At 43.8% G+C, this 13792-nt stretch overlaps 1 protein-coding gene across 1 annotated transcript in view; it reads left to right on the forward strand.

Moving 5' to 3' along the window:
* Positions 1-13792, forward strand: part of ISM1 (isthmin 1, angiogenesis inhibitor) — a 123222-nt gene that overhangs the window by 78794 nt on the left and 30636 nt on the right. The window lies entirely within an intron of this gene.

Raw genomic sequence — 13792 nt, forward strand, 5'->3', positions numbered from 1 at the left:
TTTTCCTCCCTCCCTCCATCTTCCCTTTCCCCAGTCCGCTTTACAATGCATCTTATTCTAGACTGTTGTCATCCATATAAAGCCTACTCTTATATTCCTTTTAAATAGTTATTTCCTTTATCTATTCCAATGTTCATTATATATCCATTCTTCCCCCCCCCCGCAACCTTCCATGTCAGTCCTGCTTTATAACAGTGTATTATTCAGTATTTGTCATTTTGTGACAGATATTTCATTCAGCATAATGTCCTCCAGGGTCACCCATGTTGTATAATGTTTTACAAGCTTATTTTTTTTCAGTGCTGTGTATCCATTGTATGAATATGCCAGAGTTTTTTTATCCATTCATTTCTATCCATTCATCTATTCATTATTGTTTGGCACTTGTGTTGTTTCCAGCTTTCCACTATTGTGAATAATGCAGTAGTAAATATGGGTAAGCATACATCTGCTTAGGTGGCAGCTCTGGTTTCTTTAGGGTATATTCCCAGTAGTGAAATTGCTGTGTCAAATGGTATTTCTATTTTCAACTTTTTGATAAAGGGCCAAACTGCCTTCTATAGTGGTTGCACCATTTTACACTTCCACTAGCAGTGAATAAGGGTTCCAGTCTCTCCACAACCTCGCCAGCATTTGTTGTTTGCTGCTCTGTTGAATGTTGCTATTGTTGCTGGGGTGAGATGATATCTTTTTATTTGTACCTCTCTGATACCTAGGCATTTTGAACATTTCTTCATGTGTTTGTTTGCCATCTGAATGACTTGGTGAAGTGTCTATCTCTATCCTGTGTCCATTTTGTGATTGAGTTGTTGAGGTGCTGGAATATTCTATAAACTTTAGAGGAGTCCCTTATCAAATATGTCAGTACCAAATTTTTCCCCCAGTCTGTGGCTTTCCTTTTTAACCTGTTGGAGAAGGTTTTTAATAGGCACAGAGATTTGATTGTTTAAAGGTTGCATTTATTTATTTTGTTCTCTCCTGGTTATAGGTTTTTCATGATACTTGGAAGACTGTTCCTATTGTGAATTAGAGCTTCTAGAGTTCTTCAAAGCTTTTCTCTGATGAAGTTTATAGTCTTTGGTTTTACTTCCAGGTCCTTGAACCACCTTGAGTTGGTTTTGTGTATGATGCAAGGTGTGGGTCTTGCTTGAGTTTTTTACAGATGATTTACAATTTTGCCAACACCATTTGTTTAAAAAGCTGTTATTTCCCCATTTAACTGATTTTGTTTCCTTGTCAAAAATCAGTTGACTATAGGTGAATAAGCTGATTTCTAGGTTCTTAATTTTATTTTCTTGATTTATGTTTCTGCCATTGTACCAGTACCATGCCATCTTGACCACCAAGGCTTTGTAGTAGGATTTGAGATCAGGGAGTGTGATGCCCATGGCAGACAGTTTTTGGTGGAGCTCCCCAATTAAAACAAGCTTGGAAGCAGGAGTGGCATCCACTTCCAAAATAGCTTGCCACTGGAAATTCTATGAACTTGGAGAAATGACAGAAGTTACACAAGTGTTCAGCTCTTTTGTTCATAGGGGCGCTATGAGTTGCCTACGACACAAAGACACTTAACAACAGCAACAACAGGCCAGCCAGCAGCTGCAGTGAAGCAGGATCCGAAAGGGTCTGCTCCACACCTGCTTAATGATTTATTTAACTGGTAATTGAAGGAACTAACAGAAGATGCTAGTGCTAGTTCAGAGGAACTGATATGTATAAAGTGAGTTAGAAAAATTATGGTGAAGTAAATTTGTAAATTAGAACAAAATTGGTAATGATGTATAGGTCATAAAACATGATGGTATAAGTTCCTTTTTGTACCAGATACAGTACTTTTATATTTCTATAGCACAAAAATTTAATATAACTTAGCATGGAACTTTTAATCTGGGCCACACTCAATAGTAGATAGTAAACTGAACCAAACAAAGAAACAGTCTCTTAAGAAAAAAAACAATTCTCCCTAGGTAGATCTGTTGTTAGACTGTGCCGTGGTATGAAATAAAATGACTTGAAGTCATTTTTTTTTTTATTTCAAAGTTTAGGATCATTTGTCTTGTCCCACGTATGTTGAACTCTCTCACCACATGACACCGAGCACATGGTAGACGATCAGTAAGTGTCTGTTGAATGAATCCATGAATAGTAGGCATGCCTCAGATACTTATTTGGAGAGACAGATTGGCCAAATCAATCACCTATAATTGCAATGGCTGCCGGTTTTCCAAGCAGGATCAAACAGAACAGCACTCCAAATAGGAAAAATCTGTGTAGGCAGGTGGGCAAAGGAACCAATCCAAGTGGTGTCTAGCTTTCTCTTCATCCCAGGCCGAATTAAGGGTGTGATAGTGCCATAATCATTTTATAGTGTCAGTAGGGGTTCCCTAGTAAATGAGTGCTACTAGTTTCTGACAACCCACAGAGCAATACAGGTGCACCATGAAAGTCGAAGGGGGAATTGCTAAGCCTCAACTCCAAATCTTTGAAATAACTGGCAACGAGGCTGTTAAGAACGAAGCATGTGTAAATGAAGAAGTAAGCAGGGAGTAGACTTTTGCAACAGATTCTACCCAACTTGGATCAGCGGAGGAGAAAGAGGTATTCTAGTCGAGGAAGATAGTATTTATATTTTACTCATTTAGAATCATAATGCTTTTGTTCTAGTGGGTTTTTTTCTACCCTCAGTTTTCTGTTTCCAGCACTTGGGATGAGTGCTTGTTTACTTTTTAGTTTTGCAAAACATTTCTTTACTAGTGTCTCTTGAGGGTTATTCTGTTCCTAGTATGTCGACACTGGATGACTTTAGAGGTTTTCTACAATCTTCATCTCTGTTATAGAAGCATTAAATAACTAAGACACCCACGATGACCATTTTTGTAAGAAATAACTTCACTCCATAATTGGTTAGGTTTTACTGTGTAAAAAACTACCCTGAATTCGATAGGTTAGTGTCACATTTATGCTTTTCATGATTCTATGACTGGGGTAAGTGTCTCTTCCAATCTGGGTTGCCTCAGTGGTGACAGAATGATCACATTCATGTCATTGGCTCTTTCCAGACTGACCTATTTAGAGTTGATAGTTTCAGCTCCTCCTATCTCTCATCCCCCAACAGGCTAGGCTAGGCTTCTTCACATGGTAGTTTCAGGATTTCAAAGCAAGCATAGGAAATCTCTGTTGGACAAGTGCTTTTCGAGTCTCTGATAGTGCTATGCTGTCCCATTGGCCAAAATAAGCCACGTGGTTAAGTTCAAATTCAGTGTGAGATATAGAGCTACCCAAGGCATGGAGACTATTGAGAGGGAATTTATTCACATTTTTTACAAATGAATTTATCACAGGTACAATGGTGCAGTAACTTCCTTAAATTTTCAAAGTTAGAAAAATAAAAAAATTATTAAAGAAAAAAATTTTCAAAGTTAGGCAGAGAAAATGCTGGGGCAAAAAACCAGATCTCTGTAGTCCTAAAGCCATATCTACAACATAATGAGCTCTTTCTAGGTTTAAGGTCTCAAAGCCACTGCTGTCCTGTTAATTTCAACTTCTAGCAACCCTATTGGACAAAATAGAACTGCTCTAGAGAATTTCCAGTGCTGTAAATCCTTACGGATTCAGATTGCTGCAGAAAACCTCATAGATTTGAATGACAAACCTTCTAAATAACAATCTAGTATCTTAACCACAGCGCCAGCAAGGCATTTTGTTTAGGCCAAGTATGCTTAAAATGAATTTTAGTGGTGCTTGGAACAGAGAGAATTGTGACAGGTTTTAAATGTTGTTGTTAAATGCTGTTGAGTCAAGTGTGACTCATAGCAACCCTGTGAAGCCTGTCCTACACTGTGCCATCCTCACAATCTCTGACACGCTCAAGCCCATTGCTGCAGTGACGAAGTCAATCCACGTGGTTGGGGATCTTCCTCTCCTTCGGCATCCCCAACCATGATGTCCCTCTCCAAGGAATAACCTATCCTAACAACATGTCCGAATAAGAGAAGAAACTTCATCATCTTTGCCTCCAAGGAACACTCTGGTTGCACCTTCTCCAAGCCATATCTGTTTGTTCTTGATACTAAGCTTTAAGAAATAGCTGTCTCAGAATACCAAGCTGGTGAAGATTCCCTATGATCACTGTCACTCACATCCTCAGCCTCTGCCGCCCCATACTCAGCCTTGCCTGCCAGAGTTCTGCCTCTCCTTAGCATAGCAGCCTTGGTCTAGGCTTTGGACCCCATTTCATGTTGGGAAACGCAGGCTCCATATGGGGATGTTGGCCTTCTTGTACCGTGTCACATCCTTGCTTTAATTAAAAAAGACATAAATAGTTGAGCCTCTTAGGGATACTAATTTGATGTCTCATCAAGCCCACTTTTATTAAAAATTTGTTCCAAGTTTGACTTCATGTAGAAGCTTAGCTCTTGATGGGGGGGACAGCAGAGACTGAAGCCCCCCGGTGGCCAATCTTGGACTGTCATCTATAAAACCAGCAGAGGTTGACATTCCCCCCTGAAAAATTCTGATAAATAAAATTGTTTCCATCCCCTAACAATTCACAAAAGTGTTTTAAAGATGTTAAATGTTTCTTTGGCCAAACTGGATTTCCACCCTGGTATGCTGCTTCTGTTCAAGCTCTGGTTGCATAGTGGGCTAAGCATTGAACTACTAACTGAAAGACTGGCGGTTCAAACCCCTCCACAGCTCCGAGGGAGAAAGGTCAAAAGGCCTGGCTCTCTGGATACTTACAGCCTCTGAAATCCTATGGCACTTTTAATCGTCTCTATCCTCTAGGGTCACAGTGAAATGGAGCTGACTTGTAGATTTTACTCTGTGTTACATATTTCCTTAGACTCAAAGAAATAATGTCTGTTTAATTTCTCTTCCCTCTTTAATCTGACAGACCAGAAAGGAAGTGGGTCCTGCAGCGTAGTAAACTCTAGGTTTGGGGGCGGGAGGTGGGGCGGGTGGTTAACTATCAGTGGAGAAAGCACAACTGGGAGGGAAAAAAATCCCTAATAATCAGCACACTTTGGAGATCAAAGCAGTTTACAGAAGTGTTCGCAGTGAACTTCATTTGTCCATCCTGCCCCAGCAGCCTTTAATTAACAGAGAAGCACAGGAGTGGGCACCGCGTGAGCGATCCTGTCCCCCAGGGAGCCAGCTCGCTGCCCCAGTGCTGTGAGCTGACCATTCCTCATTTCTTCTAAAGCACGGCCTGAGATCATACACAGGGTCACTCCCAAGCCCTAAAGTAAACATCTTTATACTTTCTGCCATCAGAACCAGAGCCTCCTCATCTATTAGTGAGCCTTTCGACACGAAGCTCTGTTCCCATGCGGGGTGGCAATGTTCCCGCATTCTTGAAGCATGATGTGTCTATGGCACTGGCTCCCAAAATTATCTTAAGGGTCCTACAGCAAAGACTGTGGGACACTGCCATTCGGGACCATCCTCTTCAGCCTGGGAGAGCTCCTCCAGCTTTGTCCAGGCTAGGTGTCAACTAGAACTAAAAAGCAAGCACACAAAACCCTCCTGGTGTCGATTCTGACTTCTGCCTGCCCTGCGTGTTACTGAGTAGAAGCGAGCCTAGGGCTTTATCTTTATGGAAGGTCACAGTGTCTTTCTCCCATACCACCTCCACTGTCTGTTCAGCATTGTCAAGTCAGATCCACCTCATAGCTGGGACCTTCCTTGCAGGTTTTTAGAGGCAGTAGATTGCACGGGAGGATTTGCCCATCCTTCTCCTGTGGAACAGCCATGAATTTGAACTGTATGCCTTCGGGTTGGCAGTGCAGCTCCTTACCATTAGGCCATGTTACCATTAGATGGATTCAAAACACTAGTCTTTGGGTTGGTGTTTTTGTGGTGAGTTGTCGTCAAGGTGATTCTGATACGTGACAAAGCGGTGTATACCGAGCAGAACTACTCTGTGGGGTTTTCAAGGTGGACGTTTCTGAAACAAATTGCCAGGCTTCCTTCCGAATTACCTCTAGGTGGATTCAAACAACCACCTTCTCAGTTAGCAGTTGAATAATTGACCATTGATGCCTCCCTAAACAAGAACATTCCACACCACCCACGGACGTTCTGCTATAAAGTGGGGCCATGGCTAGCCACTCTATTCCTGCCAAAAGAACAACTATGTCTCAGAGAAGGTGCAGCCGGGATGTTTCTCAGAAGGAACGTCCTCCCATATACTTTGAGCGTGTTGTTAAGAGGGGCCAGTCCTTGGAAAGGGAATCATGTGTGGAAAGCTGAAGGGTCAGGGCAAGAGGGGAAGACCCTACATAGGATGAATTGACCCAGTGACTGTAACATTTGGGCTCACATAGAGTAGAGATGATGAGGATGGTACAGGAGAGGACTAGGGTCAGATCACAGTTCACAGGTCACTGTGAGTCATAGTCAATCGGACAGCACCCAACAACAAGGAAAAGGAATACGTTCAATCACATAGAGGTTCCCTTAAAGCAAACGGCGTGGCTTCTCCTTGACAGAGCCTGGTTCCTTCTTTCTGGCACTTCACAGAGCAGCCTCACCACCCCCGACTGTCACTCCTGCGTTGGTGGTTTCTAGGGAGAGAGCAAGTGCACCCCATGGGAACAAGCGTGCAGATTTCACGGTTTGAGACTCATGCAGTTCGTTGTCCTGGGCTTCTCTTCCTACGAGCCCTTGCTTCTCAATCATGTGTGAAGATAATCAGTGTGTCCTTTCATTGCAAATGGGGAAACTTCTGCTGTTCCCCTTTGAAATACCACCAGTGGCATTCTTGAACTTATTTTTAGATGTGTGGATGTGTTCCAGACAGAATTGATGCCCGCCACAGATAAAACCCTGAGTGTGTTTCTCGTGGGTTGATGGGAAGAAGAGGCGGAGGTTTTTAATGTGGAAGGACCCCAGCCATATGCCTGTGCGCAGCATAGATTCCTTTAATCTGAAAAAGGAAACAAGCATTGTCGATAATAATATGCAGATGTCCGGCACCAAATGAAGACATATTGCTAATTAGCTATATTGTTAGTACGTTTTAAGGAGAACGACTACAGTGACGTTAATTATAATCTCTGTTGTTTGTTGTTCAAAGTCTCTGAGACCAAAAGCATTGCTAATAATATCTTCTTTAATATCTTCAATAGAAGATCCGAGATTTTTTTTTCTTTAAAATCCCACATAAAAGCCACATTAAGGGTAATGAAGCCTGTAGCCTTAGCCTAATTTAAACAAAATATAACTAGGCACACAGCCATCAAAATCATCAACTAGTGCTTTTTGGGGGCACCCTGAGTGTGTGGATTGAGGGGGTTTGGGATTTAGAGATTATAGATATGGTTTGTTCTAAGCCTTCCAAAAATCTGCCATCTCATCCACCTCCCAGAATTTAGAAAACAAACTCCTCGATCCAGTTCCCATGGAGTCGGAATTGACTCACAGGTGACCTTCCAAGTGTTTTCAGAGGCTGTGAATCCCACAGGAGGAGATTGCCTGTTTTTCTCCCTCGGAGCTGTGGGCAGATTCAAACTGCCTGAGTCACTGCTTCCTCTTGTTCGCAGTGAAACTTGCTGTCGACTACACCACCAGGGAGCTCTGTGTTAGGTTAGAAATAGTTGCCATGGTCAAAGGGAAGAATAGAAGAGAAAAAGTACTAAAATTGTGGTAACCAGCAATCTAGCGTGTCTCTAATGTGTCTCCTCGATGCGTGGATGTGGTCAGTTCTTCCCCCTGCCTGCCAGCCATGGTTGCAGGGCAGGGTAGGTGACTCTTTAAACCAGAACCTTGATGCTTAGCATATTTTCTTCAATCCTGGGTCTGGTTACTCATGTCTACACTTTGATCTTCACACTCAGGTGATCACTCTAACTTTCTCTGTAGTCTGATTCGCAAAATCATCCTGATCCTTTCTCCCTTCTCGTCATCTGCCTGTGCTTGTTGGCCCCAGGACCACTGTGTTCCTGCTGCTGCTGTGGCAATCCACCTTAGTCATGGGGTCACCTTCGTCTCAGGCCCATGATGAACCGAGAGAAAGGACCCCAATGTGAAAGCATCAGGCTAACATCATGCAAATGCTATCTGGCCTGCAGATGAGAGAGTGACTCTTCCAAGTTCATGTCAGCAGAGTTTTCCCAGGGCCAAGGGCATTCAGAGCCAACAAATGCAAAGAGGAATGGAGATAGGGACTCCACACCACACAGAGTCAGTCAGCAGTGACCCAGGGAACACTGCCAGGGACACAAGAGTCTATGATAAAGTCACAACACACTATCCACCCAAAGGCCGAATGTCAAACCTGAGAGTCAAAGGTCTAGTGTATGTGTGGTTTGACAGTTATTTCTGACAGAAACAGCAGAGTGGGCCAGAGAGCAGTATCCATCCATCCCAGCCCTGCGATCTTTAGGATAAATGCACGAGCCCTTCTCTAGGGGGCTTGAGGACCCTGCAACCTGTGTCTTCTTTAGAAGGACTGTAGCTTGACCTGGCCCCCTGCCTTCCTCTCCCCGGCTCTCTTCACCTGCCTAAAACTTACTTATCTTTTCCACCTCATCCCAAACCTTACATCCCCAGGCAAACCTCTCAAAATACTGATTTTGAGACTCCTTCACTAATTGCTAGCAAGTCAGGACTGACTCGTATCAGACCCTTTTGATGATTTCTGAAGCTATAGATCACATAGGAGGAGATGGCTCCTCTTTCTCCTGCTGGTGGATTTGAACCACCAAAGAGGCCTTGGCTTTGATTTAGCAACCCCACTCCCTACAGATTATGACACAGCAAAGCTCCCTGCCTCATATAAGGGCAATACTCTCTTTTGACTTTCTCTCTTTTTTAAGATGATGGATGGATGGATTTTCACAACTTTTGACATCCAGGTTGCCTGCTCTTTGGGGGATGGGGATGGCAGCCCTCCCCACATGCTCTGTGTTCTTTATAGAAGACCCTGATCATTGAAGTTCCTTGTGTTCTGCCACAGCATAGTACCTCAAACTCCCTGTCTGCCTAACCTCTGGAATCAACAATCAGCTGTTTGTTAGAGGAACCCTCGTTTATTTTACTCACGCTACTCATTGCTGTCAAGCTGGAACCAGCTCATAACTGATCCTCCACTGGGATTCGGAGGCTATAAATCACACAAGAAGAGACTGCCTATCTCCCTCCATCAGAGCCACTGGTGGATTCAAACTGCTGAAGATAATGGCAAAACGGAGTCTACATACCCCTCAGTAATCCCACTGTCACCTCCTGCTTATATCTCATTGGGCAGAACTATGTCATATGGCCAACCCTGGCTGCAGTGGCTGCTGGGAGGTATAGTTTCAGTAAGGCTCACTTCCACCTGAGACAAACACTAGGTAATAAAAAAAAGAAGGATGAATTTTAAGCAGGTAACTGCAGTGTCTGTGACATAGGTAGCATGGTCCTAGCCCTTTTGTTATTGTTCCGGCTTTGCTGTTGTTATGGATGTTGTTATTAGGTGCCATCGAGTCACGTACAATTCATAGCTACCCTGTGAACAGATCTGAACACTGCCCTTGCCTGTGCCAACCTCATACTCTCTGACACACTTGAGCCCATTGACACAGTCACTATATCAGTGCACCTGGCTGAGAACTTTCCTCTCCTTTACTGACCTTTCAGCCCTCCAAGAATGATGTCTTTCTCCAAGGAAAAGCCTTTCCTAGCAACATGCCCAGAGTAGGCTAGATGAGGCTTACACCACCCTTGCCTTCAAGGAGCACCCTGGCTTCATTTTCTCCAATACATACCTGCTTGTTCTTTCGGCTCTCCATGGAATATTCAGTACTCTTCTTCAGTTTTAGTTAAGAATTGTTATTGTTGTTGTTATCATAGAGTCAGAACTGACCCATAGCTGACCCTGCAGCAGGTTTTCAGAGGCAGTTAAATGCCCAGGAGAAGATTGCCCATCCTTCTCCCGTGGAGCAGCTGGTGGCCTTGAACGTTGTGCCTTCAGGATTGCAGCACAGCTTCTTGCCACTAAACCACCAGAGCTCCCTAGGTAAGAATAAATTGCAAAATAATAAGGGAACAGAAGCTTTGGGAACAGCATCATGGTGGATCCATTGACCAGTGTAGATCACCTGCCTGAGCGGCTGACATGCGTGTATAAACTATGTAATAGCTTTGTTATCGTGATGTGCCAGAGTCAAGTACAACTCATAGAGACCCTTCAAATGACAGAACCGAACCATGCCTCATCCTGAGCCATGCTCACCATCTCTCTGATATACTTGAACCCATCAGTTCTTTTTGTTACCATTGAAGACTTGGAGTTGCCGAGAGGGCACAGTGCTAGTGGCATTGACAGTGTTAACTCACAGATTGAAGAGCAACTCAAGACATGCTGTGGATAAAGAAGCGTTCTCCCAAGCCGAGCAGACTTCCTCTTCCCACTATAATTCCAGTGAAATGAATCCTCTAGCCCCTTACAGAGAATGATGGTGTTTCTCTTCTTCAATTTCTGGGCCCTCTATGCCATCACCTTTACAGATGGGTGCTTACCTTCCTGAATAAAGCATAGACTCCTTTAGTTCACCCCTTTATGGCTCTTTAGTTTGCTAGAATGAGAGGGACACTTCATCAGGACATTTGATGATGGCTTGTAAACTGCCTTCTGGGATTCTGTGAGGAAATGTGCAGAAAGGGCCTATGAGAAAGGATGAAATCGCAAGGACAATCTTTTTCAGCATTATTGACTGATCCTGTCTGCTGTTCTAGCGTAATATTGAAAACCTATTTCACGAAAACAGTGTCCTCTCGAGAATCTTGTTACTGACCAAATAGCCTCTAGTCTCATAGGAACCAAAACTTTCCTTGATTTCTCGTTTCTGTGAAAGTTGGGACATTCCATTGCAGGGATTCAAGGTTTCCGGTTAACTAGGTCTTGGCAGAGATGCAAGAGTAACTGAAATCTAGAGAGATTGTGATTAGCATTTTCTATGACCTCCTATCTTCCAAATGTTTCATAAACACTAAGCGTGGGGTGGGGAGAAAGCGGAGGATGAAGAAATATCACAATTGTATGCATTGCTTAAGCCAAAACACACACTGGCTCCATTAGTGGGAATATTCCTGGCAGATACACTTGTGGCCTAAGTTGCCCAGCCAATTGCCCTAACTCTTCACTTCTCTTTTCATGTGTAGACATGGGCAGAGCTATCTTGATGGCTCTGTGTGGAGAGGACAGGGCTGTCCTTATCTTCTCAGTTCCCTAGGGGACCACTGAGTCACAGAGAGCTGAAGTGAGTTGCTTGGTCAGGTGGCTGCACCAGCCACACCTCTGCAAGAAATACTCAAGAGTCATGTCAAGAAACCAGCCAGATTCAGGTCTTTTATTCCTCCCTCAACTCTCTAAGCTGAATGTCCAAAAGAAAGATGACAACTCCCATTTCTTATTTTAAAACTCCATTTTTCACCTAGTTGAGTGGTATGTCTGAGGTACCATGGTGAAGTTAGGTTTATATGTCCAAATCTTATACAAGAACCTCTCCATGGTAATACGCTGTCCTTGCTAACACTGCTAAGAAAGGTTAATGGTTGAGGGAAAAGCAAGATAAGAGTCATGTCCAGCTATGTTTCCCTGGACTGACAGAGAGATCTTATGTTGAAAGAAGACTTCGAGTGTGTTCTTCCCCTTTTCTTCCATCATTTTTTCTCTTTCCATCTCTCTCCCTCCTTTCTCCTCCTCTTGGCCTCCTCCTCCCATAGTGTCTCCATCTTTCCTCCTCCCTCTGTCTACCTCTCTCTCTTTCTCTCTCTCTTCTCTCTGTCTCTCTCTCTCTCTCTGTGTGTGTGTGTGTGTGTGTGTGATGAACTCCATCTCATCTCATGCATTTGGCTTCCAGTGCATTGAGCAATGTTTGAGAGTGCCAGGGCAACTCCCTCTGCAGAGATGTGCCAGGCAAAATCCCATGACAGAGAGGTGGCTGGAAAGGTGAACAAAGACTCTGCCCCCGGCCACATCTGCACAGAAAGGAAGGGCAGGCAAAAACATGACGAAGGGCTGCCAGCTCTTCTCCCCACTGAAATGGCACATCTTAGAGCAGAGGCAGACATATTCCCTGTCTTGTTCCAGCTCTTGGCCTCTTTGTAGATTCACACAGTTGGGCTCTGCACCAGGGCGGAGCTCTGCTCCATTTCTGTTTAAAATGATGTGTAAGAACCCATTCCGCTAAGAGCCCCCAACGTTTGCTCTCTAAGAAGTTATTTGTTCATCTATTTCATCCTCGGGCTACACTTGACCTTGGGTTTTTCAGAGTCAAGCATGTTTTGATACCAGAGAGAACCCGCTGACTTGGTTAGAGGTACGGGATAGGGGAGTGTGTGTGGAGACGCTGTTCTGGAATAGACACTCCAAAACCCCAGAACATGCCCAAGAATAACAAGGGCATTCACCACTCATCCAAACGCTGGTGAAATTCTATCTCCACTACTCTCTCTACCAGTAAACATGAAAAACACTATCTCTGAAGAAATAGAAGCCGTTGGTGAGAGTCAGGGAGAACAAGGGAAGAAGGGCTGCCTTGGCAAAGGAGGTCAGCCATTTTTGCACTCTTAGATCACTAGAAAAATTACTCCCAGCAAGTGCTAAGGAGAAATATTTTTGCTAGTGTGGAGAACAAGGATTCCCCCCTCCCCAGTTTCCTTTTAAAGGCATTCCATATTTCGATGTCATTTCATCGATGCCAATTTCTTCCTCTCTCAGTCACTCCACACCAGCCTCCCGGGTCTTGGGGTTCCTATGCTACAATATTCTTCCTTACATCTTTCAAGGATGACTCCTTTTCTTTTCTAAATTTAATTTTAATGAAAGTTTACAGAGATTTAGGGTTTTCATGCATTCATTGTTGTACTTTTCTCCCTGCCCACCCCACAATTCACTCTTCTCTTTGGAAAGTAAAAGAAAAACTTCTTTCATTGTTATACAATCCCTGCTCCACCCCCCCCCCAAGTCCACTTCACTCTGCAGCCTTCATTCTGGATTCCTTTTCCTGTTCAAGACTTGCCTTATAAATTCTATTCTCAGAAAATGTTTCCCTGGCTAGCCTTGTACTATTCTCTCTCTCCACGTTCTAGGAAAGCTTTCTTGGGTCTTTTCTTATTAGTAGTCACCACTGTGGTTGGGCTTGTTTATTTATCCTTGTGTTTATTAGGGAGTGCTGATGCTACGTTCTGTAGGGTGATTCTGTACTGGTGACTCAAAGGCCATGCCTCTCTGGTAAAAGAAAGTTCTGGGAGGGAAGGGTGAGCAACCTCCACCTGCACCATTTACAGCCTTTGAAACCATCTAGAGCATCAGTTGTAAGTTGGTTCAGACTTGACATCAATGAGGTGGGGTTTTTTGGGGGGGAGGGTTGGTACTTATCCAAACTGCCCCCAAACTTGATAATGTCGTCGTCGTTGTTGTTGTGTGTGCCGTGAGTTGGAACTGACTCATAACTGACCTGCCAGCAGGTTTTCAGAGGCAGTTGAATCACATGAGAATGGATTGCCCATTCTTCTCCCTTCGAGCAGCTGCTGGATTCAAATCACAAGCCTGTGGGGTTGCATTGCAGCTTCTTACCACCAGGCCACCAGAGCCACCAGGCCACCAGAGCTCCCTACAAACAGAATAGGTGCTCCAAGAAAATAGGGTTAATACCTGTCTTATTCTTTACCATAGCCCTTGTGCCTAGCATGCTATTGGTGTTTGCAAATTGGTTGGATAGATGGATCTAATCATTCTAATCATTGGTTTTCAATCCAATATTGTTGCCAACTTTGTGAGGCCCTTTTTTACTCCATGGCC

The sequence above is a fragment of the Elephantulus edwardii genome, unplaced genomic scaffold, assembly GCF_000299155.1.
Source record: "Elephantulus edwardii isolate Elephantulus edwardi_28Jun2011 unplaced genomic scaffold, EleEdw1.0 scaffold00150, whole genome shotgun sequence".
NCBI classification, from domain to species: domain Eukaryota; kingdom Metazoa; phylum Chordata; class Mammalia; order Macroscelidea; family Macroscelididae; genus Elephantulus; species Elephantulus edwardii.